The following is a 23793-nucleotide window of genomic DNA, read 5'->3' as shown; positions in this document are numbered from 1 at the left end:
ATCTCCACACTGTTCTCCATAGTGGCTGTACTAGCTTGCATTCCCACCAACAGTGTAAGAGGGTTCCCTTCTCCCCACATCCTCTCCAGCATTTATTGCATGTAGACTTTTGGATAGCAGCCATTCTGACTGGTGTGAAATGGTATCTCATTGTGGTTTGTTTTTGTTTTTTTTTTGCATATAGACAACCATGATTTTATTTACATTTTTAAAAATTCTACAGCTATTTCAACCTCTTTATGAAGTAAGTGAAAGTCGCTCAGTTGTGTCCGACTCTTTGAGACCCCATGGACTACACAGTCCACTGAATTCTCCAAGCCAGAATACTGGGGTGGGTAGCCTTTCCCTTCTCCAGTGGATCTTCCCAACCCAGAGATCGAACCCAGGTCTCTGCATTGCCGGTGGATTCTTTACAACCTGAGCCACAAGGGAAGCCAAAGAATATTGGATTGGGTAGCCTATCCCGTCTCCAGCGGATCTTCCTGACCCAGCAACCAAACCAGGGTCTCCTGCATTGCAAGTGGATACCAACTGAGCTTTCAGGGAAGCCCAAAATTCCATTTAATTTTAACCTAAAAGGATTCACAGTTCTTTTAAACATTAAATTCCAATATGTCTCAAATATGGCTTCATATAATAACTACGAATAAGGGAGAGGATTACTTTTCAATCCTGAGCTAAATCCTCAAGGTACAACCTTATCTTTAACCATTAAAAACCATTAAAAAAAGGATCACTGAAGCTATATACTAGTAGGCTTTGGGAATTGCCAGGTTATCCAACTTTCCCATTCCAATCTCATTTCTACTCAGTTTTCATATTATTGTCTTTGTAACTATTATATACCTCTTACCATTCCTTTTAGAATGATGACTCCTGTGGGTGATGTACCAGCTATTTTGCTTGCTTATTGATTTAGAACTGCCTTTTAGATTACCTACTAGGCTCCACTTTCAGCACTTATGGTCTAGGAATAGCACCACGTTCTACTCTAACGTTTTGTGTATGCTGTTGCCATGTTAGCTTTCTTAAAGTGGTTTTTTTCTACATGATATAACATGTATGTGATACATTAACACACATGATGATATAAAGTATAATACATATTTATATATATGATTGTCAATAAATTTAGTTCCAGTAAGCCCACAAAGAAATGATCCCTGACATTGATCCACTACATTGATAACTTATGTCTCATATTATTACTCTTTATACATCATAGCATGAAGCCTCGAACATGATCAGCATTACAAATGCTGTTAAGCAAATGTCAGAAGTTTGTGCTGAAAAACAACGTGATGGTGCCTTGGCTTGATTTCCAATATCTATCAGCATCCTCTTCTTTTTTTTTTTTTCAAAAACAATTTTAGGAATCTTTACTTAAAAACAACCTTATCTTAAAATGGAGTAACTTTGGTTTTACGAGCAGCAAGCAAAGTACAGAAGCAAAAATGCACTACAGGAGCATTAAGTTCTACATTAAGTCACAGCGTCTAATCTGAAATCACACCCATAATATCATTTTTCAGGATATCTGGGAAAAAGTTATTTCCCAGGATGTCTGAACCATAGCTATTCTATTTTGACGTTTAATTGTAAAAAAAAAAAAAAAAAAATTTTTTTGATTTGCATTTCTCTGATTATGAGAGATGTTGAGCATTTTTTCATGTGTTTGTTAGCCACCTTTATGTCGTCTTTGGAGAAATGTCTGTTTAGTTCTTTGGCCCATTTTTTGATTAGGTCGTTTATTTTTCTGGAATTGAGCTGCAGGAGCTGCTTGTATATTTTGGGGATTAATTCTTTGTCACTGCAGATGCTGATTGTAGCCATGAAATTAAAAGACGCTTACTCCTTGGAAGGAAAGTTATGACCAACCTTGATAGTATATTAAAAAGCAGAGACATTACTTTGCCAACAAAGGTCCGTCTAGTCAAGGCTATGGTTTTTCCCGTGGTCATGTATGGATGTGAGAGTTGGACTGTGAAGAAAGCTGATTGCTGAAGAATTGATGCTTTTGAACTGTGGTGCTGAAGACTCTTGAGAGTCCCTTGTACTGCAAGGAGATCCAACCAGTCCATTCTAAAGGAGACCAGTCCTGGGTGTTCATTGGAAGGACTGATGCTGAAGCTGAAACTGCAATACTTTGGCCACCTCATGCGACGAGTTGACTCATTGGAAAAGACTCTGATGCTGGGAAAGGTTGGGGCCGGGAGGAGAAGGGAATGACGGAGAATGAGATGGCTGGATGGCATCACCGACTCTGTGGACATGAGTTTGAGTGAACTCCAGGAGTTGGTGATGGACAGGGAGGCCTGGCGTGCTGTGATTCGTGGGGTCGCGGAGAGTCGGACACGACTGAGTGAACTGAACTGAATTCTTTGTCAGTTGTTTCACTTGCTATTAATTTCTCTCATTCTGAAAGCTGCCTTTTCACCTTGCCTATAGTTTCCTTTTCTATGCAGAAGCTTTTGATTTTAATTAGGTCCCATTTGCTTATTTTTGCTTTTATTTCCAAATTTCTGGGAGGTGGGTCATGGAGAATCCTGCTGTGATTTATGTTGGAGAGTGTTTTGCCTATGTTCTCCTCTAGGAGTTTTATAGCTTCTGGTCTTACATTTAGATCTTTAATCCATTTTGAGTTTATTTTTGTGTATGGTGTTAGGAAGTGATCTAGTTTCATTCTTTTACAAGTGGCTGACTAGTTTTCCCAGCACCACTTGTTGAAGAGACTGTCTTTTCCCCATTTTATATTCTTCCCTCCTTTGTCAAAGATAAGGTGTCCATAGGTGCGTGGGTTTGTCTCTGGGCTTTCTATTTTGTTCCATTGATCTATATTTGTGTCTTTATGCCAGTACCATACTGTCTTGATGACTGTGGCTTTGTAGTAGAGCCTGAAGTCCGGGAGGTTAATTCCCCCATTTCCATTCTTCTTCCTCAAGATTGTTTTGGCTATTCAAAGTTTTTTGTATTTCCATACAAATTGTGAGATTATTTGTTCTAGTTCTGTGAAAAATATCGTTGGTACCTTGATAGGGATTGAGTTGAATGTATAAACTACTTTGGGTAGTATACTCATTTTTACAATCTTTATTCTTCCAATCCATGAACACGGTATATTTATCCATCTATTAGTGTCTTCTTTGATTACTTTCACAAGTGTTTTATAGTTTTCTATGTACGTCTTTTTTTTCCTTAGGTAGATATATTCCTAAGTATTTAATTCTTTTCGTTGCAACAGTGAATGGAATAGTTTCCTTAATTTCTCTTTCTATTTTCTCATTATTAGTGTATAGGAAAGCAAGGGATTTCTGTGTGTTGATTTTATATCCTGCAAATTTTCTGTATGCATTGATTAGCTCTAGTAGTTTCCTGGTAGAGTCTTCAGGGTTTTCTGTGTAGAGGATCATGTCATCAGCGAACAGTGAAAGTTTTACTTCTTCTTTTCCAATTTGTATTCCTTTTATGTCTTTTTCTGCTCTGATTGCTGTAGCCAAAACTTCCAGAACTATGTCGAATAGTAGTGGTGAGAGAGGGCACCCTTGTCTTGTTCCTTACTTTAGGGGAAATGCTTATAGTTTTTCACCATTGAGGATAATGTTTGCTGTGGGTTTGTCATATATAGCTTTTATTATGTTGAGCTATGTCCCTTCTATTCCCACTTTCTGGAGGATTTTTATCATAAATGGATGTTGAATTTTGTCAAAAGCTTTCTCTGCATCTATTGAGATAATCATATGATTTTTATTTTTCAGTTTGTTAATGTGAATGGGATAAAGCCCACTTGGTCATGATGTATGATCTTCTTAATGTGTTGTTGGATTCTGATTGCTAGAATTTTGTTAAGGATTTTTGCATCTATGTTCATCAGTGATATTGGCCTGTAGTTTTCTTTTTTTGTGGGGTCTTTACCAGGTTTTGGGATTAGGGTGATGGTGACCTCATAGAATGAGTTTGGAAGTTTCACTTCCTCAGCAATTTTCTGGAAGAGTTTGAGTAGAATAGGAGTTAGCTCCTCTCTAAATTTTTGGTAGAATTCGGCTGTGAAGCCGTCTGGACCTGGGCTTTTGTTTGCTGGAAGATTTCTAATTACAGCCTCTAATTCTGTGCTTGTGATTAGTCTGTTAAGATTTTCTATTTCTTCCTGCTTCAGTTTTGGAAAGTTGTCCTTTTCTAAGAATTTGTCCATTTCTTCCAAGTTATTCATTTTATTGCCATATAATTGCTGATAATATTCTCTAATAATCCTTTGTATTTCTATGTTGTCAGTTGTGATCTCTCCATTTTCATTTCTAATTTTATTGATTTGGTTCTTCTCCCTTTGTTTCTTGATGAGTCTGGATAGTGGTCTGTCAATTTTATTTACCTTCTCAAAGAACCAGCTTTTGGCTTTGTTGATTTTTGCTATGGTCTCTTTTGTTTCTTTTGCATTTATCTCTGACCTAATTTTTATGGTTTCTTTCCTTCTACTAACCCTGGGGTTCTTCATTTCTTCCTTTTCTAGTTGCTTTAGATGTAGAGTTAGGTTATTTAGTTGACTTTTTTCTTGTTTCTTGAGGTGTGCCTGTATTGCTATGAACTTTCCCCTTAACACTGCTTTTACAGTGTCCCAGAGGTTTTGGGTTGTTGTGTTTTCATTTTCATTCATTTCTATGCATATTTTGATTTCTCTTTTGATTTCTTCTATGATTTGTTCATTATTCAGCAACGTGTTGTTCAGCCTCCATATGTTGGCATTTTTAATAGTTTTTCTCCTCTAATTGAGATCTAATCTTACTGCATTGTGGTCAGAAAACATGCTTGGAATGATTTCAACTTTTTTGAATTTACCAAGGCTAGATTTATGGCCCAGGATGTGATCTATCCTGGAAAAGTTTTCGTGTGCGCTTGAGAAAAAGGTGAAATTCATTGTTTTGGGGTGAAATGTCCTATAGATATCTATTAGGTCTAACTGGTCTATTGTATCATTTAAAGTTTGTGTTTCCTTGTTAATTTTCTGTTTAGTTGATCTATCCATAGGTGTGAGTGGGGTATTAAAGTCTCCCACTATTATTGTGTTATTGTTAATTTCCCCTTTCATACTTGTTAGTAATTGTCTTACATATTGTGGTGCTCCTATGTTGGGTGCATAAATATTTATAATTGTTATATCTTCTTCTTGTATTGATCCTTTGATCATTATGTAGTTTCCTTCTTTGTCTCTTTTCACAGCCTTTGTTTTAAAATCTATTTTATCTGATATAAGTATTGCTACTCCTGCTTTCTTTTGGTCTCTATTTGCGTGGAATGTCTTTTTCCAGCCCTTCGCTTTCAGTCTGTATGTGTCCCTCGTTTTGAGGTGGGTCTCTTGTAGACAACATATATGGGGTTCTTGTTTTTGTATCCATTCAGCCAGACTTTGTCTTTTGGTTGGGGCATTCAACCCATTTACATTTAAGGTGATTATTGATAAGTATGATCCCGTTGCCATTTTCTTTATTGTTTTGGGTTCGAGTTTATATACCTTTTCTGTGTTTCCTGTCTAGAGAAGATCCTTTAGTATTTGTTGGAGAGCTGGTTTGGTGATGTTGAATTCTCTCAGCTTTTGCTTGTCTGTAAAGCTTTTGATTTCTCCTTCATATTTGAATGAGATCCTTGCTGGCTACAGTAATCTGGGCTGTAGGTTACTTTCTTTCATCACTTTAAGTATGTCTTGCCATTCCCTCCTGGCCTGAAGAGTTTCTATTGAAAGATCAGCTGGTATCCTTATGGGGATCCCCTTGTGTGTTATTTGTTGTTTTTCCCTTGCTGCTTTTAATATTTGTTCTTTGTGTTTGATCTTTGTTAATTTGATTAATATGTGTCTTGGGGTATTTTGCCTTGGGTTTAACCTGTTAGGGACTCTCTGAGTTTCTTGGACTTAGGTGATTATTTCCTTCCCCATTTAGGGAAATTTTGAACTATTATCTCCTCAAGTATTCTCTCATGGTCTTTTTTTTGTCTTCTTCTTCTGGGACTCCTATGATTCAAATGTTGGGGCGTTTAACATTGTCCCAGAGCTCTCTAATATTGCCCTCATTTCTTGTAATTCGTTTTTCTTTTTCTGTCTCTGTTTCATTTATTTCTACAATTCTATCTTCTAGCTCGCTTATCCTGTCTTCTGCCTCCGTTATTCTACTGTTTGTTCCCTCAAGGGTGTTTCTGATCTCATCTATTGCATTATTCATTGTATATTGACTCTTTTTTATTTCCTCTAATTCCTTATTAAACATTTCTTGCATCTTCTCAGTCCTTTTCTCCACTTTATTTATCTGTAACTCCATTTTGCTTTCCAGATTTTGAATCATTTTCACAATTAAAATTCGAAATTCTTTATCAGGTAAGTTCCCTATGTCTTCCTCTTTTGTTTGTGTTGGTGGGCATTTATCCTGTTCCTTTACTTGCTGGGTATTTCTCTGCCTCTTCATCTTGCTTATATTGTTGTGCTTGGGGTGGCCTTTCCGTCCTCTGGCAGTTTGTGGAGTTCTCTTTATTATGTAGTTACCTCGTTGTGGGTGGGGTTGAATGGGTGACTTGTCAAGGTTCCTTGGTTAGGGAAACCTGTGTCAATGTTCTGGTGGGTGGAGCTGGATTTCTTCTCTCTGTTCAGTCCTGCTGTGGGGAGGCAGGAATGCTGCTAACAAATATCCCTGGTGTCTGTGGGGAGTGCTCGCAGTGTCTTGGCTACACTGGGAATGCTCCCGCTCAAGGCGTGTGTGTTTTCCCTGTTTATGCTGCTTAGGCTCTAGGTTGCTCCTCTGGGAGCTGTCCACGGCTCACACTGGGTTGCATGCACTTCCCAGGTCTGCATGGCTCAGGTTCAGGTCCTCGGGTACTCCACAAAGGCGCAGACTTGGCTGGACCTGCATTTTGTGCCTTCCCCGGTCCGAGCAGCTCAGGTGACCAGGCATTTGCTGAGCGCGGTCACTGCGACATATCGCCTCCCCGGTCCCTGCCGCTCGGTTTTCTGGGTGTACAACCAGCACACTTTCTCAGGCAGATATCAACCGGCCCAAACCCGAGAAGTCTTGGTTAGCAAGGAAGCCTACCTGCTGCTTGGTATGGGAAGCCTCTCTGGGGCCGTGGCTGCCTCTTCCGGCGCTGGCCACCCTCCCTGCCTGTCCTGGCGGGGATGTGGGATGGGCCGCCTGCAGCCAGCTTGCTCTGCTCAGTCCTTTGTTCTGTGAGCGGGGCTAGCTGAGTCTTAGGTTGGGGCTTTTCGCTTCACAGTCTGCTTCATTCCCGTTAGCACCCTCAGCTTGCCCTCCGGGCGTTCATGCCCGGTCCTCTCTGTAAGCGCCGCTGCAGCACCTCCCTGCCCAGCCCCCGCCTGCTAGTGGGGGATGTGGGCAACTGCGAAGCTTCTCCACTGAGAGTTTCCTCTGGGCACTTAGTCTGTGAGTTTTAATTATTTATGTCTTTTTTCTCCTGGTTATGTGGCCCTCTGAGGTTCCAAGGTTATCCACAGACTCGCCAGTGTTTCCAGGTATTTGGAAACTTCTTTTTTTTTTTTTTTTTTTTAAGCCTTCCTTCCCAGGACGGAGCTCCGTCCCTCCCTCTTTTGCCTCTCTTTTTATCTTTTCTACTATTTCCTACCTCCTTTCAAAGACTATGGGCTGCTTTTCTGGGTGCCTGATGTCCTCTGCTGGTATTCAGAAGTTGTTTTGTGGGATTTACTCAGCATTCAAATGTTCTTTTGCTGATTTTGTGGGGGAGAAAGTGGTCCCCCCTTCGTATTCCTCCGCCATCTTCCCGTGATCTAATTGCTCTACTTTTGTATACATTTGAAACATTTTGTTTCACACAAGGATACAAATTATATGCAATCCATGTTCTTCTATTATTTTTAAATTTTAAATAATGTACATATGCATTTTTACTGTAAGAGCAAATGTATCAAAAAATGTCTTATGTTATCCAAGTAATCCTCATTTTTCCTGATTTAGCAGAAGTCTTTTAGAGAGTTTCTCCACTTCCAAATATGCCTATTTTAGTATTTCAGTTCAGTTCAGTCGCTCAGTCGTGTCTGACTCTTTGCAACCCCATAAATCACAGCACACCACGCCTCCCTGTCCATCGCCAACTCCCAGAGTTCACTCAAACTCATGTCCATAGAGTCCTTGATGCCATCCAGCCATCTCATTTTCTGTCGTCCCCTTCTCTTCCCGCTCCCAATCCTTCCCAGCATCAGAGTTACATTTGCCCAATTTTTCTTTACAAAGGAATCAGATCGGTCTAAGGAAACGTTTCAATAAAACATTTGCCTCCAAATGACTTTCCTGCCATATTGAATAGACCATTATAGTCAAAACTTGTAATTACCACTTAATCAGTATGTTCGACTCGTATATCTCTGTAGGATCAGTGAGCTGCAAAGGACCTCATTCAAATAGCAAATAGGTTGATTGCAAACAAGCGTCCCAGGATCTGTGTGGCCAAAATGAGAATTCTATGGAGAAGTAATTATTTTTGCTCACATGCGTAGTCTACCAAAGCAGATAGGAAAATGATGGTTTGAATTAATAATGTAGTAAGAGCTCTAAGAATGAGCATTTGTGGAGGATTTACCGCAGCCCCTGTCTTCTACTTCTCCTTTAATTATCTCAATAACCTCTGACTGTGTGCTCAGTCACTCAGTCGTGTCCAGCTCTTTGTGGCACCATGGACTGTGGACCACCAGGCTCCTCTGCCCATGGAATATTCCAGGGAAGAATACTGGAGTGGGGTGCCATTTCTTACCTCAAGGGATCTTAACGACCCAGGGACTGAACCTGAGTATCTTGTGTCTCCTGCATTGGCAGGTGGATCTTTACCACCAGCACCACGTCGGAAGCCCAACTTCTGAGATCAGCATTATTGTTATATACAAGGAAAGAAAAGGTCAGAGAAGTTATGCACCCCTTTCGGACATGACTGAGTGACTGAACATGAAACATAAACATAATGCATAAAATACGGCTCGCTATAAACAATGAATCCAGAGATCCAAACTCCAGTCTCTCTAAAATCCGCACTCATGTTCTATACAGTACATTCTCATTAGTCATCTGAATGAGAAAAGGCGACTCCAAAGGGAGCGGATACATGTATACATACAGCTGATTCACTTTGCTATGCAGTAGAAACTAACACAGCACTGTAGACCAACTAAACTCCAATAAAAATTAATTTTTAAAAATAAAATCCACACACATATATTATAAATTACCACATTATTGATCACTAACACTTCATTTTTTAAATGGAATAAATTGTGAGATTCTATACCTTTTTTTTTTTTTTGCCTCAGAAACATTACATAAGGAAATAATGTAATTTAGAATAAGTTTGGCTTGAAGCTCAACATTCAGAAAACGAAGATCATGGCATCTTGTCCCATCACTTCATGGGAAATAGATGGGGAAACAGTGGAAACAGTGTCAGACTTTATTTTTTGGGACTCCAAAATCACTGCAGATGCTGATTGCAGCCAGGAAATTAAAAGACGCTTACTCCTTGGAACGAAAGTTATGACCAACCTAGATAGCATATTAAAAAGCAGAGACAATACTTTGCCAACCAAGGTCCGTCTAGTCAAGGCAATGGTTTTTCCTGTGGTCATGTATGGATGTGAGAGTTGGACTGTGAAGAAAGCTGATCGCCGAAGAATTGATGCTTTTGAACTGTGGTGCTGGAGAAGACTCTTGAGAGTCCCTTGGACTGCAAGGATATCCAACCAGTCCATTCTAGAGGAGATCAATCCTGGGTGTTCATTGGAAGGACTGATGCTAAAGCTGAAACTGCAATACTTTGGCCACCTCATGCGACGAGTTGACTCACTGGAAAAGAGTCTGATGCTAGGAGGGATTGGGGTTGGGGGGAGATGGGGACAACAGAGAATGAGATGGCTGGATGGCATCACCGACTCGATGGACATGAGTTTGAGTGAACTTCGGGAGTTGGTGATGGACAGGGAGGCCTGGCGTGCTGTGATTCATGGGGTCACAAAGAGTCGGACACGACTGAACTGAGAATGATATTCATGTAAACCAAGTAAAATGTAGAAGTGTGTAGAAGTGTTAGCCGCTCAGTCATGTCTGATTCTTTGTGACCCCATGAACTATAGTCCACCAGGCTCCTCTGTCCATGGAATTCTCCAGGCAAGAATACTGAAGCAGGTTGCCATGTCCTCCTCCAGGGGGTCTTCTTGACTCAGGGATCAAACCCGGGTCTCTTAAGTCTCCTACACTGTCAGGCAGGTTCTTTACCACTAGCACCACATAGGAAACCTGCAGGAGGATATATGTATATAAAAACGTTAGTATTTACTGAGCATCACTTTTATAAGTTTTGAATTTATTCATTCATTCAATAAGTATTTATTTCAGAGCCATTTACATAAAATAGTGTGCTATATTATAAGGAGTAAAAAGATATCATTGTTCTCCCTTAAATTTCTTACCTGCAAGAACCAAAAATTTAGTCCCTATTTCACTGATTTCAAAACAAAGTCTAATGTAACCTTTGTTTCAGAACTAGTACTGTGTTTTTTTATCATTGCCTCACCTGAAATTATTGCTTTTGTTTTCATAATACCAAAGTCATGAGAAATTGACTTAATTTTATCATATTCAATAACTAAACAGTAAATTAATCATCACATGCAATTTGGTTTGTTGGATGACTTGGGCACACTGAAAGACAATATTTATAATGATATTAAGTGAGCATTTTGTGATTCCCTATGCCCCTTTAAAATGTATTCACCCCTAGGGTAAAAGCTTAGCATGTTCCTTGACTTTTCTGCTCATTCAACCAATGCAGTCACAAAAACATTCTCAACTCAGTCGTATCCAGCTTAAAAATAGCAACTGAAAATCTGATCTTGATTTAGTTTTTCTCTCCTCCCCAGTTTCAGACCTGCCTCAGGCTGGAAGCCTACAGCGGTTTTTCTATTTATTATATTTTTTTCTATCCCCCAACCTGGCTAGTAGTTTTATACACTCTCATGCAACCCAGCAATTCCACTCTTAGATACTCACCCAAGTGAATTGAAAATTTATGTTCACATAAAACTTTACACAAATGTTTATAGAAGCATCATTCATGATCACCCCAAACTGAAAGCAACCTAGATGTGCTTCAACAGGTGAATAGAGAAATAAATTGTGATATGTTCCCACAACGTAATACTATTGAGAAACAAAGAAGAAGGAATGAGCTAAATTCACACAAAAATACAAATGAATTTTTAATGTGATTTGCTAAGTAAAAGATGTCAGGTAAGAAATATGATCTGACTGCATCAATGCGACATTTCAGAAAATGTGAAAAAATAGGAACAGAAAACAGATTGCTGGTTGCCAGGGGTTGGAGACTGTGGGAAGGGGGCCATTTAGAGCTTCCTTAAGGTGATGGAACAGCCCTATATGGTGCTGGAATGGTGGACATATGACTTAATGCTGTCATGAAGTACATAGAACTGTATGTCACAAACAGTGATTTTTACTGTTTTTTAAATATCTATCAACCAAGATGTCAGGGGAACACTAGAAAGAACGCAGACCATGACAAATGCATATAACTGTGTGCATGACATAGCCTCACTGAAGGGGTAGAGAATAACATTTCCTAAGTTATTTTGGGGAAAAAAATAGTGTTTTGATTTTTATACTGTAAATCTGAAGACAAAAAGAACTTTATACAAACACTGTACTCTTGTTGGTAGCATTTCTCATAGGAGTACACAATCAAAATTCTGAAACAACTTCATATTGTCAACTTCTGAGAGCTATTTTTTACCACTGTAGGAAAAAGAAGTTACAAGAAAAATGAGAATGCTAGAGGAAAATCATGCTGCTGTACTGAAATTGTATATATCAATATGAGTTCAAGTTTATGTTAATAAATATATAAATAGATAAAGGAATAAACATAGATGTAGGCTTATATATAGGTCAGCAAGGATTCCTTGATAGTTCAGTTGGTAAAGAATCTGCCTGCAATGCAGGAGACCCTGGTTCAATTCTTGGGTCGGGAAGATCCACTGGGGGAGGGATAGGATAGGTCAGCAAATGTTCAATACTCCCTGGCTTTATTTGCTGAAAGGACCCAGAGTAGCGACATCTGTAGCCATGAGCACACCTATCTCCACGTGTTGATTTTTTTAAATATAATTCTCCAACAAAAGGAACCAGTGTTCCTTGGAGAAGTGGCTGAGTCTAACACTGGGACTGGAAGAACATAAGATGCACCTGGAGAATTGTGTAGTGTCAGAAACTAAGGAGATGCTCTAGACACAAAGGGATGAGTACATGTCAAAGGAACACAGGAGACAACCTAGAAGAGCTCCCAACTGCAAAATAATGAATAAGAAATAAAGAAAAATATATTGATTTTATATCCAAGATGCCATACTGATACAAAGAATCCACTGGAATAATGAGTAAATAGAGAAGAGACAACTCTTCCTTACAAAGGAACTGCAATTAATAAGGGAGACAGAAAATCACCATTAAAACACAATACAGGTGAGTTGCTCTGTGACAGCCTAGAGGTGTGGCCTGGGATGGGAGGTGGGAGGGAAGTTCAAGAGGGAGGGGACACATGTATACTTATGGCTAATTCATGCTGATATGTGGCAGAAATCAGCATAATATTATAAAGCAATTATCCTCCAATTAAAAATAAATAAGTTTAAAATAAAACATTTAAAAGATTACAAAGATTTAAAAGGGTGATGGTTGTGTTTGTTACCTTGACTGTGGTAATGGTTTCACAGACATACACAGACATGCCTAGGTCAAAGCTTATCAAATTGTATACTTTAAACATGTTCAGTTTATTCTGTCAATTTTACCTCAATGAAGTGTTTAAGAAATAAAACAGAATATAAGGGTAGAGGAGTAAGATGTTCATCTATTAGGTATAAAATAAGCAACAAGAATATATTGCATTTTATAATAACTATAGATAGAGTATAACCTTTAAATGTTGTGAATCATTATATTATATTAGAGTTGGACTGTGAAGAAGGCTGATCGCCAAAGAATCGATGCTTTTGAACTGTGGTGTTGGAGAAGACTCTTGAGAGTCCCTTATACTGCAAGGAGTTCCAACCAGTCCATTCTAAAGGAGATCAATCCTGGATGTTCATTGGAGGGACTGATGCTAAAGCTGAAACTGCAATACTTTGGCCACCTCATGCGACGAGTTGACTCACTGGAAAAGACTCTAATGCTGGGAAAGGTTGGGGGCGGGAGGAGAAGGGGACGACGGAGAATGAGATAGCTGGATGGCGTCACCGATTCTGTGGACATGAGTTTGAGTGTACTCCGGGAGTTGGTGATGGACAGGGAGGCCTGGCGTGCTGTGATTCATGGGGTCGCGGAGAGTCGGACACGACTGAGCGACTGAACTGAACTGAACTGAACTGAACCTGTAACTTGTGTAATATTGTACAGCAACTATACTTCAACTGGAAAAAAAAAAGAAAAATAGCAATTGAATCAGGCAAAATCCACTGCCAAATGCTCAGTTTAGTGGAAGAAAATTTAAGAAAAGAGGATATTTGTATAGCCTCCAAGTATCTTCCCTCAAATATTTATTAATTATTGAATGGTTCTAATTTATGTCCACAAATTCTTTGATATTCCTCCCTCCAAGGGAGATTGTTTAATTCCTCTCCCCTTCAGCGTGGCTTGATTTGATGACTCCCTTCTAATGAAAACAACAGGAGTCAGCTAGCTTTATCAGAACAGATTGGAACATTATGTATTGTCCATGTCTGCTTCACAGTTACATAGCACAGGTAAGGCATTGTGACAGACACCGTATGGCCCACAAAGCCTAAAATGTTTACTAACTGGCTTTTCTTCCAGACCTCTGGATACAGTGTGGAAAGAGGGAAAGAGTAACTTTCCAAGGGATAAATCCTGGCAGATACCACCTTACCCAAGTGGCCAATGTTGGCGTCACCAGTTATAATTCAGATTGATATGAACACTCTGAGATGATATGAAAAGAAGCATACATCACCTCTCTGCTGTTCTTGCTCTAAATCCATAACCAGTCTTCAAAATATCAAGGTCATGAATGACAAGAAATAAGAAGAAACTCACAGACTGGAAGAGAGACTAAGAGAACATGATGGTTAAACACAATGTGAGATCTAACACTGAATTCTGGAACAGAATGAGGGGGAAAAAAGTTTATAAACTCTGATCAAAGTCTATAGTTAGTATTGTACTGGTGTTAATTTCTTAATTGCGTTATTATGTGTGATATTAACATTACATGAATCTGAGTAAAGGGTATCTGGGAAGTCTGTCCTATCTTTTCAGGACTTGTATAAGTCTAAAATTATTTCAAAATGGAAAATTTTAGAAAATTAAGGTGCAGATTTTTCCTAATCCCATAGCATCACTGAAAGAGCACATGCTTAAAATTAGTAAAAGACACAGCAGAAGTGTCTGTGCAGGTACTTTGAGATAATAATGATTTATCAAGGCAGAGAGAACTTTCCATTTTCTTGTGGAATCAGAAGTAGAGAAACTACAATCTTCAAGTGCAGATATCCATCTTGTGGCTATAAAAGGAAGCAGATCAAGAGAAAAGGACAGAGGCATATCAAATCTGCTGAAATTATTCGAATCAGTTGCACCCAACTTCACAAGCCAAAGAATTCAATTTCTGCTTAACAAAGACAGCAAGAAGCCTATCACAGTCCCCTACCACAATGAAACCATTCAAGCGGGATAACAAAACTTAGCAGCTTTTGTTAAATGACTGTCATCACTCAGCTATGATAAAAGATTATGGAAAGTAATTATTTGAGGACACAGATAGGGACCATAATATTGTACTAATGAACAAATCTATTGAATAGCTCTATGTTAAGTGGAGGATATGAGAGAGAAGAAACTGGATGGACATAATAGTGGGTAAATGATGTGTGTACCTAGCATAACAACTTTGGAAAGTCTCTTTAAACCACTACATTTCTTCTGCTTTACATGGAAAACGGATATAATAAACTTCCTGAAAGCAATGTTGTGAAGGTTCCAAATGGGTTAGAGAATGACAGCATGTAAGAAATTTTTAAATACTGTGTAAATATAAGGCATTGTTGTTATTAGTCTATATATGAAAGAATAACTCCTGATGTATATCCCTTAGGCATGTGCTAGAATTTTAAGACTTCAAAATGCCCACCATCCAGCTGGGGAGATATGCACTTAAATAACAAAAGATTCTGTCTTTAGGGAACACTGCAGGGGCTGTATACATGTGAGCTATGTCTTTCATATACAAAGGCAGATTAGATATGATTTAAAAATATAGTTTATCTACCATATTTTTAATGTGGGTTTTTTTGAACAGCTTTGTTGAACAATAGCTAATATACAATAAATTCCAGATACTTGAAATGTAAATTTTTTAAGAATGTTGCACATTTACACCCATGAAAACATCGGCACTATCAACACAATGAACATATGCATTATCCTCCAAATTTTCCTATTGCCCTTTTCTAATCTTTTCCAACTTCCTCTTCCCTGCCTCCATTCCCAGGCAAACACTAATCCTTATATAATCTTGACCTAAAAGAGAAAGGTACCAGGAAAAGCTAGGCTTCAACATTACATGAACCAAGAACTTGTAGATGTACATGGTGGACTTAGAAAAAGCAGAGGAAGCAGAGATCAAATTACCAAAATCCGTTGGATCACAGAAAAATCAAGAGAATTTAAAAAAACAAAAACCATCTATTTCTGCTTCATTGAATATTCTAAAGCCTTTGACTGTAGATCACAATCTGTCTCATGACAAACCTGTATGCAGGCCAAGAAGCAACAGTTAGAACTGGAATGGAACAACAGATCGGTTCAAAATTGGGAAAGGAGTATGTCAAGCTGTACATTGTCATAATGTTATTTCAACTTATATGCAGAGTGCATCATGCAAAATGCTGGGCTGGGTGAAACACAAGCTGGAATCAAGATTACCGGAGGAAATATCAACAACCTCAAATATGTAGATGATACCATTCTAATGGCAGAATGTGAAGACGAACTAAAGAGCCTCTTGATGGACGTGAAACTCAACATCCAAAGAACTAAGATCATGGTATCTGGTCCCATCACTTCATGGCAAATAGATGGGTAAACAGTGGAAACAGTGACAAACTTTATTTTCTCGGGCTCCAAAATCACTCTGATGGTGATTGCAGCCACGAAATGAAAAGACACTTGATCTTTCTTATAAGAAAAGCCATGACAAACCTAGACAAGCATATTGAAAAGCAGAGATATCACTATGCCAGCAAAAGTCTGTAAAGTCACAAGCTATGGTTTTTCCAGTAGTCATATATGAATGTGAGAGTTACACCATTAAAAAGGCTGAGCACCAAAGAATTGATACTTTTGAACTGTGGTGTTGGAGAAGACTCTTGAGAGTCCCTTGGAATGTAAGGAGATCCAACCAATCCATCCTAAAGGAGATCAGTCCTGAATGTTCATCAGGATGAATGATGCTGAAACTGAAGCTCCAATACTTTGGCCACCTGACGCGAAGAACTGACTCATTGGAAAAGATTCTGATGCTGGGAAAGATTGAGGGCAGGAGGAGAAGGGGGTGACAGGAGATAAGATCGTTGGATGGCATCACCAACTCAATGGACATGAATTTGAGCATACTCCAGGAGATGGTGAAGTACAGGAAAGCCTGACGTGCTGCAGTCTCTGGGGTTGCAAAGAGTCTTACACAACTTAGTGACCGAACAACAACAACCAGGGAAATATGGTTTTGCCCTAAAGCAAAATTTAGGATCTTTCATTGACCTGAAGTTCCCTTCTCTGTTTGTTTTACAAAATATGTGAACACACATTTATATTATGAAGTGAGCTGTGAGTGAAAGAAAGAAAGAAGAGAGATTTCCCTCATTATAACAAACTGTGTGGCTCTCTTTTTCTACTACTCAATAAATACAGAACTACTGTGGGGTTTCTAAGACTGAAGTAATATGTTTGCAGCCCAGGCAGTAATTCAGTTTGTTAACCCGAAATTTGAGATAACTATACCTGCCACCAGAACCCTCAATGTCACTCATACTGTCACTATATTATTATTGTCAGCACCATGACATCTTGGCATTTCTTTTCCAGCCTGTGGTTCTTTCAACTTATTATTTTTTGCAAGACACTGCAATAGTGAAAACTAAAACTTTTAATTTGTGATACAATGATGATCACAAGGGCTCCCCTGGTGGCTCAGCTGGTAAAGAATCTGCCTGCAATGCGGGAGACCTGGGTTCATTCCCTGGGTTGGGAAGATCCCCTGGAGAAGGAAGGGAAAGGCTACCCACTCCAGTATTCTGGCCTGGAGAATTCCATTGTCTGTAATCAGATTGATTATATTCTTTGCAGCCAAAGATGGAGAAGCTGTATACAGTTAGAAAAAACTGGGAGCTGTCTGTGGCTCAGATCATGAACTCCTTATTGCCAAATTCAGATTTAAATTGAAGAAAGTAGGGAAAACCACTAGACCATTCAGATATGACCTAAATCAAATCCCTTATGATTACACAGTGGAAGTGAGGAATAGATTTAAGGGGCTAGATCTGATAGATAGAGTGCCTGATGAACTCTGGACGGAGGTTCGTGACATTGTACAGGAGACAGGGACCAAGACCATCCCCATGGAAAAGGAATTCATAAAAGCAAAATGGCTGTCTGAGGAGGCCTTACAAATAGCTGTGAAAAGAAGAGAAGCGAAAAGCAAAGGAGAAAGGGAAAGATATAAGCAACTGAATGCAGAGTTCCAAAGAATAGCAAGGAGAGATAAGAAAGCCTTCCTCAGTGATCAATGCAAAGAAATAGAGGAAAACAACAGAATAGGAAAGACAAGGGATCTCTTCAAGAAAATTAGAGATTCCAAGGGAACATTTCATGCAAAGATGGGCTCGATAAAGGACAGAAATGGTATGGACCTAACAGAAGCAGAAGATATTAAGAACAGGTGGAAGGATTCACAGAAGAACTGTACAAAAAAGATCTTCATGACCAAGATAGTCACGATAACGTGGTAACTGACCTAGAGATAGACATCTTGGAATGTGAAGTCAAGTGGGCCTTAGAAAGCATCACTACGAACAAAGCTAGTGGAGGTGATGGAATTCCAGTTGAGCTATTTCAAATCCTGAAAGATGATGCTGTGAAAGTGTTGCACTCAATATGCTAGCAAATTTGGAAAACTCAGCAGTGGCCACAGGACTGGAAAAGGTCAGTCTTCATTCCAATCCCAAAGAAAGGTTATGTCAAAGAATGCTCAAACTACCACACAATTGCACTCATCTCACAGGCTAGTAAAGTCATGCTCAAAATTTTCCAAGCCAGGCTTCAGCAATATGTGAACCGTGAACTCCCAGATGTTCAAGCAGGTTTTAGAAAAGGCAGAGGCACCAGAGATCAAATTGCCAACATCCGCTGGATCATGGAGAAAGCAAGAGAGTTCCAGAAGAGCATCTATTTCTGCTTAATTGACTATGCCAAAGCCTTTGACTGTGTGGATCACAATAAACTGTGGAAAATTCTGAAAGAGATGGGAATACCAGACCACCTGACCTGCCTCTTGAGAAACCTGTATGCAGGTCAGGAAGCAACAGTCAGAACTGTACATGGAACAACAGACTGGTTCCAAATAGGAAAAGGAGTATGTCAAGGCTGTATATTGTCACCTTGCTTATTTAACTTATATGCAGAGTACATCACGAGGAATGCTGGGCTGGAAGAAGCACAAGCTGGAATCAAGATTGCTGGGAGAAATATCAATAATCTCAGATATGCAGATGACACTACCCTTATGGCAGAAAGTGAAGAGGAACTCAAAAGCCTCTGGATGAAAGTGAAAGAGGAGAGTGAAAAAGTTGGCTTGAAGCTCAACATTCAGAAAACAAAGATCATGGCATCTGGTCCTATCACTTCATGGGAAATAGATGGAAAAACAGTGGAAACAGTGTCAGACTTTATTTTTGGGGGTTCCAAAATCACTGCAGATGCTGATTGCAGCCATGAAATTAAAAGACGCTTACTCCTTGGAAGGAAAGTTATGACCAACTTTGATAATATATTAAAAAGCAGAGACATTACTTTGCCAACCAAGGTCCGTCTAGTCAAGGTTATGGTTTTTCCCGTGGTCATGTATGGATGTGAGAGTTGGACTGTGAAGAAATCTGATCACCGAAGAATTGATGCTTTTGAACTGTGGTGTTGGAGAAGACTCTTGAGAGTCCCTTGTACCGCAAGGAGATCCAACCAGTCCATTCTAAAGGAGAGGGATCCTGAGTGTTCATTGGAAGGACTGATGCTAAAGCTGAAACTGCAATACTTTGGCCACCTCATGCGACGAGTTGACTCACTGGAAAAGACTCTGATGCTGGGAAAGGTTGGGGGCGGGAGGAGAAGGGGACGACAGAGAATGAGATGGCTGGATGGCATCACCGACTCTGTGGACATGAGTTTGAGTGAACTCCGGGAGTTGGTGATGGACAGGGAGGCCTGGCGTGCTGTGATTCATGGGGTCGCGGAGAGTCAGACATGATGAGCTACTGAACTGAACTGAACTGATAGTCCATGGGGTCACAAAGAGTCAGACAAGACTGAGTGACTTTCACTTTCACTTCACAATGATGATCGAAGAAAACACAATGTATGCTCTTCAGATTGGAACTGCTTCTAAATTCTGATAGAAAAATAAAATAAGCCTAGTAAGGATTTTAAAAATGAGGCTTAGACACAAAATAACAGACATTCGTGGCGTTTTTCATCTTTTTAAACCACTTCTTGGGCCACAAGTATCGTGACATGATGTTTTACATTATATTTTTATTTCCACATTTTTGCAAGCTATAATTCTATGATGTTCTCTGATGACCCTGTAAGATATGAGCTCATGTTGTTTCACTATGAAAAGTACCTTCTGTACCTCTAGAGGTGGAACACCTTCACCAGTGCACTAAAAAGTGACAAGAAATTTTTACTCTCATCCGCCCTATTCTCAGTCTTCCTCTTACAGTGTATCTGAAGCTGAACTCTATAAACAAATATTCTCCCATCATTCCTTGCTTTGAGCATACAAGTTTTAGGTACAGGTGATTTCTTTTGCCTCTGTATATACAGCTTTCATCTCCTTTTTGTGGTTCAGTCACACAGTCATGTCCAACTTTGCGACCCCATGGACTGCAGCACACCAGGCATCCCTGTCCTTCACCATCTCCTGGAACTTGCTCAAACTCATGTCCATTGAGTCAGTGATGCCATCCAAACATCTCATCCTCTGTCGTGCCCTACTCCTCCTGCCTTCAATCTTTCCCAACATCAGTGTCTTTTCCAAGAGTCAGCTCTTCAAATCAGGTGGCCAAATTATTGCAGTTTCAACATCAGTCCTTCCAATGAATATTCAGGATTGCTTTCCTTAGGTTTGACTGGTTTGGTCTCCTTGCAATCCAAGGGAATCTAAAAAGTCTTCTCCAACACCACAATTCTAAAGCATCAATTCTTCAGCCCTCAGCCTTCTTTATGGTCCAACTCTCACATTCATACATAACTACTGGAAAAACCATAGCTTTGACTCTACAGACCTTTGTCAGCAAAGTAATGTCTCTGCTTTTAAATACTCTGTCTAGGTCTGTCATAGCTTTTCTTCCAATGAAAACCTTGAGGCTTCCCTGGTGGCTTAGACATAAAGAATCTGCCGGGAATGTGAAGACCAGGGCTCAATCCTTGGGTAGGGAAGATCCCCTGGAGAAGGAGATGGCAACCCACTTCAGTATTATTGCGTGGAGAATTCCATGGATTCTCCTCCATGGAGGAGTCTGGCAGTTTACAGTTCATGGGGTCCCAAAGAGTTGGACACGACTGAGCGACTAACACTTTCATTTCCTTAAGGATTTCTATTTTAGAGGCAGAAGGGTTTTAAAGCAGGAGTTTGCATAATAAACTTGGGCTCAAATTTCACTTTCATCAGTCACCACTTTTGAACAACTCAGTCAAGTGTTTCATTTTTCTAAGCCTGTTTTCTCTTTGGCAAAATACAAAATCTTAGGCACAGAATAGCTGGGATGTTTAAGTGAGAAAATGTATATGAAGCAGGAAGCAGTGCCTATCACATAGTAGATGATCTTTAAATGTTATCTCCATGATCCCTGTAGTCATGGCCAGTTATAATTTTGGTTATGAGCTGGATGAAGAAAAGAAAAAATATATTTAGGTGTAATAATAGGCTTCAATCCAAACTAGAAATGAAAATACAAGCAATATTTTACCTTTTCCAATTTGAATATTGAAAATATTCTAGCTGAATAACTAGAGAATAGGAAATCAAGTGGGGTGATTATTTTTTCAGAGTTTTCAAGGAAGTCTGCAAGTGTTTGTCTCAATGGACTAATAGAAGAGGCCATTTGATAAGCTTCTGAGTCAGGCACCACTTTTAAGCATCCTGTTGGAAGAAACCTAGGGAGAATTCTGTTCAACTCTGTATCTGTTGTGCTATTTCCTGCTGCGAATGCATCATAATGAGTGGGCACAAGAAAGCATCAAATAATTATATCTTCAAGATCAAATTTCTTACTCATCTCCAGCAGATGTGTGATCTGAAAGTATAATTTTTTATGCCACCTACGATGCAGCAGCTGAGTATCCTTCTAACTTCCTAGGTAGGAAACTTAAAGATCACACAGGACTGAGCCTGCATCCCTGGGGTTACAGTAAATTGAACTGTAACATTCATATGTCCAGAATATGATGCTGCGTGCTGCACTCTTTAGTTTATCATTTTAAGATCAGTGATTACACTGACTTTAAAATCTAAGCATACCCCAAAGAGTATGCACACATACACATACACAAAAGAGGGAATGTTTTGTCACATTGAATAAGAATAAAAATATAATGTATCTACAAATAATATATTTTCTGTACATCATTCATGTACACATTAAAATATTTAAATTTCAGTTCTCAAAAGGTTTTTCAATTAATATCTGAGATTGTGTGTCAAATTTTGGTTAGGATCAAAAAAATTAGTCATCAAAGCATGCATTTATAGTTAACTAGATATCTGAACTCCAAGAATCCAATTCAAATTTTTGAGAAGAGTGCCCAAGTAGTTTCTTCTAAGTAGTTTCTTTTTTAAACATCTTAAAAAAAAAAAAAATCCCTGACAGCAATGGTGTATTTACATATATATTCACATATAGAGGATGGTATGCATGATTTTCTCCTATTTTACAAAATCACTGTAAAGGACAGTTTTATAAATATGCCTTTGAAATCTCAATACTTTCTTTTCCTCAGTTATCTTATAAGAGCATAATAATATGGCTATAAGTCTCCAGTTGCCTACATTTAAAAATTTTTTATGCCTTTCATTTATTCTATAGAAGATTTATCCTTAGCTATTTGAAACTCTTTTAACTGTGCTCCTGCACAAAAGTAATGCCTCAAGTGAATAAAAAACAATTGTCATTACAAAAATTCAATGATAAAGAATCACACAAGTATTTCCTTTATTTTATTTAACTCTCTTCTATCTAATTCCTTGGTGGCTCAGTGGTAAAAAATCCCCCTGCCAACAGAGGAGATTCAGGTTTGATCCCTGGATTCCTGGGAAAGGAAATGGCAACCCACTCTAGTATTCTTGCCTGGGAAATCCTGTGAACAGAAGAGTCTGATGTTGTTGTGGGAAAGACTCTGACACAACTTAGTAACTAAACAACAACATCTAGTTATGTCACAGATTTAAATGGAGGTAAAGATTTTTTTAAGAAAAAAAAATTTGCATGGATTTAAAAATAGAAGAAATTTTTCCCTTGGCTAGAAACCATTTTCCCAAAAGTGAAAATCCAGTATCTGAACCATAGAAGTAGAACTGCACATGCATATTCATACATACTTAGGCTAACTTTCAAAAATAAAGAAGTTAATCCATTTTACAGCTGCTTTCACAACAGCCAAACTTTCACGGCATTCTGGGCAGAAAACTAGAGAGAATCTTGGATTTCAAGTGAATATTCAAACACAAAGATAATAATAACAATATACTAAGTACAGCCAGCTAAGATAGGTCACACACATAAGAGACTAACGCATTGACTATGCACAGAAATAAAAAGGAGATAAGCTCCACAGGGTGTGGAAGTTCACAGAAATGAGGCAGCACTTCTCTGCAAAATAATCAGTGGGGATTTCTTAGGAACTATGTTAATTTTATGTATCATTATAACTGGTTCATGAGGTATCCAAGGATTTAGTTAAACTTATTTAGGGTATATCAGTGAGGGTATTTCTGGATGAGATTAACCTTTGAAAATAGGTAGACTGAGTAAAGCAGATTGCCCTCCACAATGCGAATGCGTCTCATCCAATCTATACTGATGTGACCAATATCATTATCACCAGGGAAATGTAAGTCAAAACCACAATAAGGTATCTTACACCTGTCAGGATGGCTATTATCAAAAAACGAAAGATAACAGATATTGACAAGGATGTGGAGAAACTGAAACCCTCACACACTATTGGTAGGAATGCAAAATGGTGCAGTAGCCATGGGAAACAGTATGGAGGTTTCACAAAATCTTAAAAATAGAACTATCAGGACTTCCCTGACAATCCAGTGGCTAAACGTGCACCTTCCAATCCAGGGATGAAGGTTCCATCCCTGATCACAGAAACAAGATCCCACAGGCTGAGGGGCAACTAAGCCTGAGCGCACAACTAGAGAAGTCTGAACGCCACG

This window comes from Moschus berezovskii, chromosome 1 (assembly GCF_049115385.1).
Source record: "Moschus berezovskii isolate FMDL1 chromosome 1, NW_MosBer_1.0, whole genome shotgun sequence".
Taxonomy (NCBI): Eukaryota; Metazoa; Chordata; class Mammalia; order Artiodactyla; family Moschidae; genus Moschus; species Moschus berezovskii.
The sequence above is the reverse complement of the archived record's forward strand: the minus strand, read 5'-3'. Positions refer to the sequence as shown.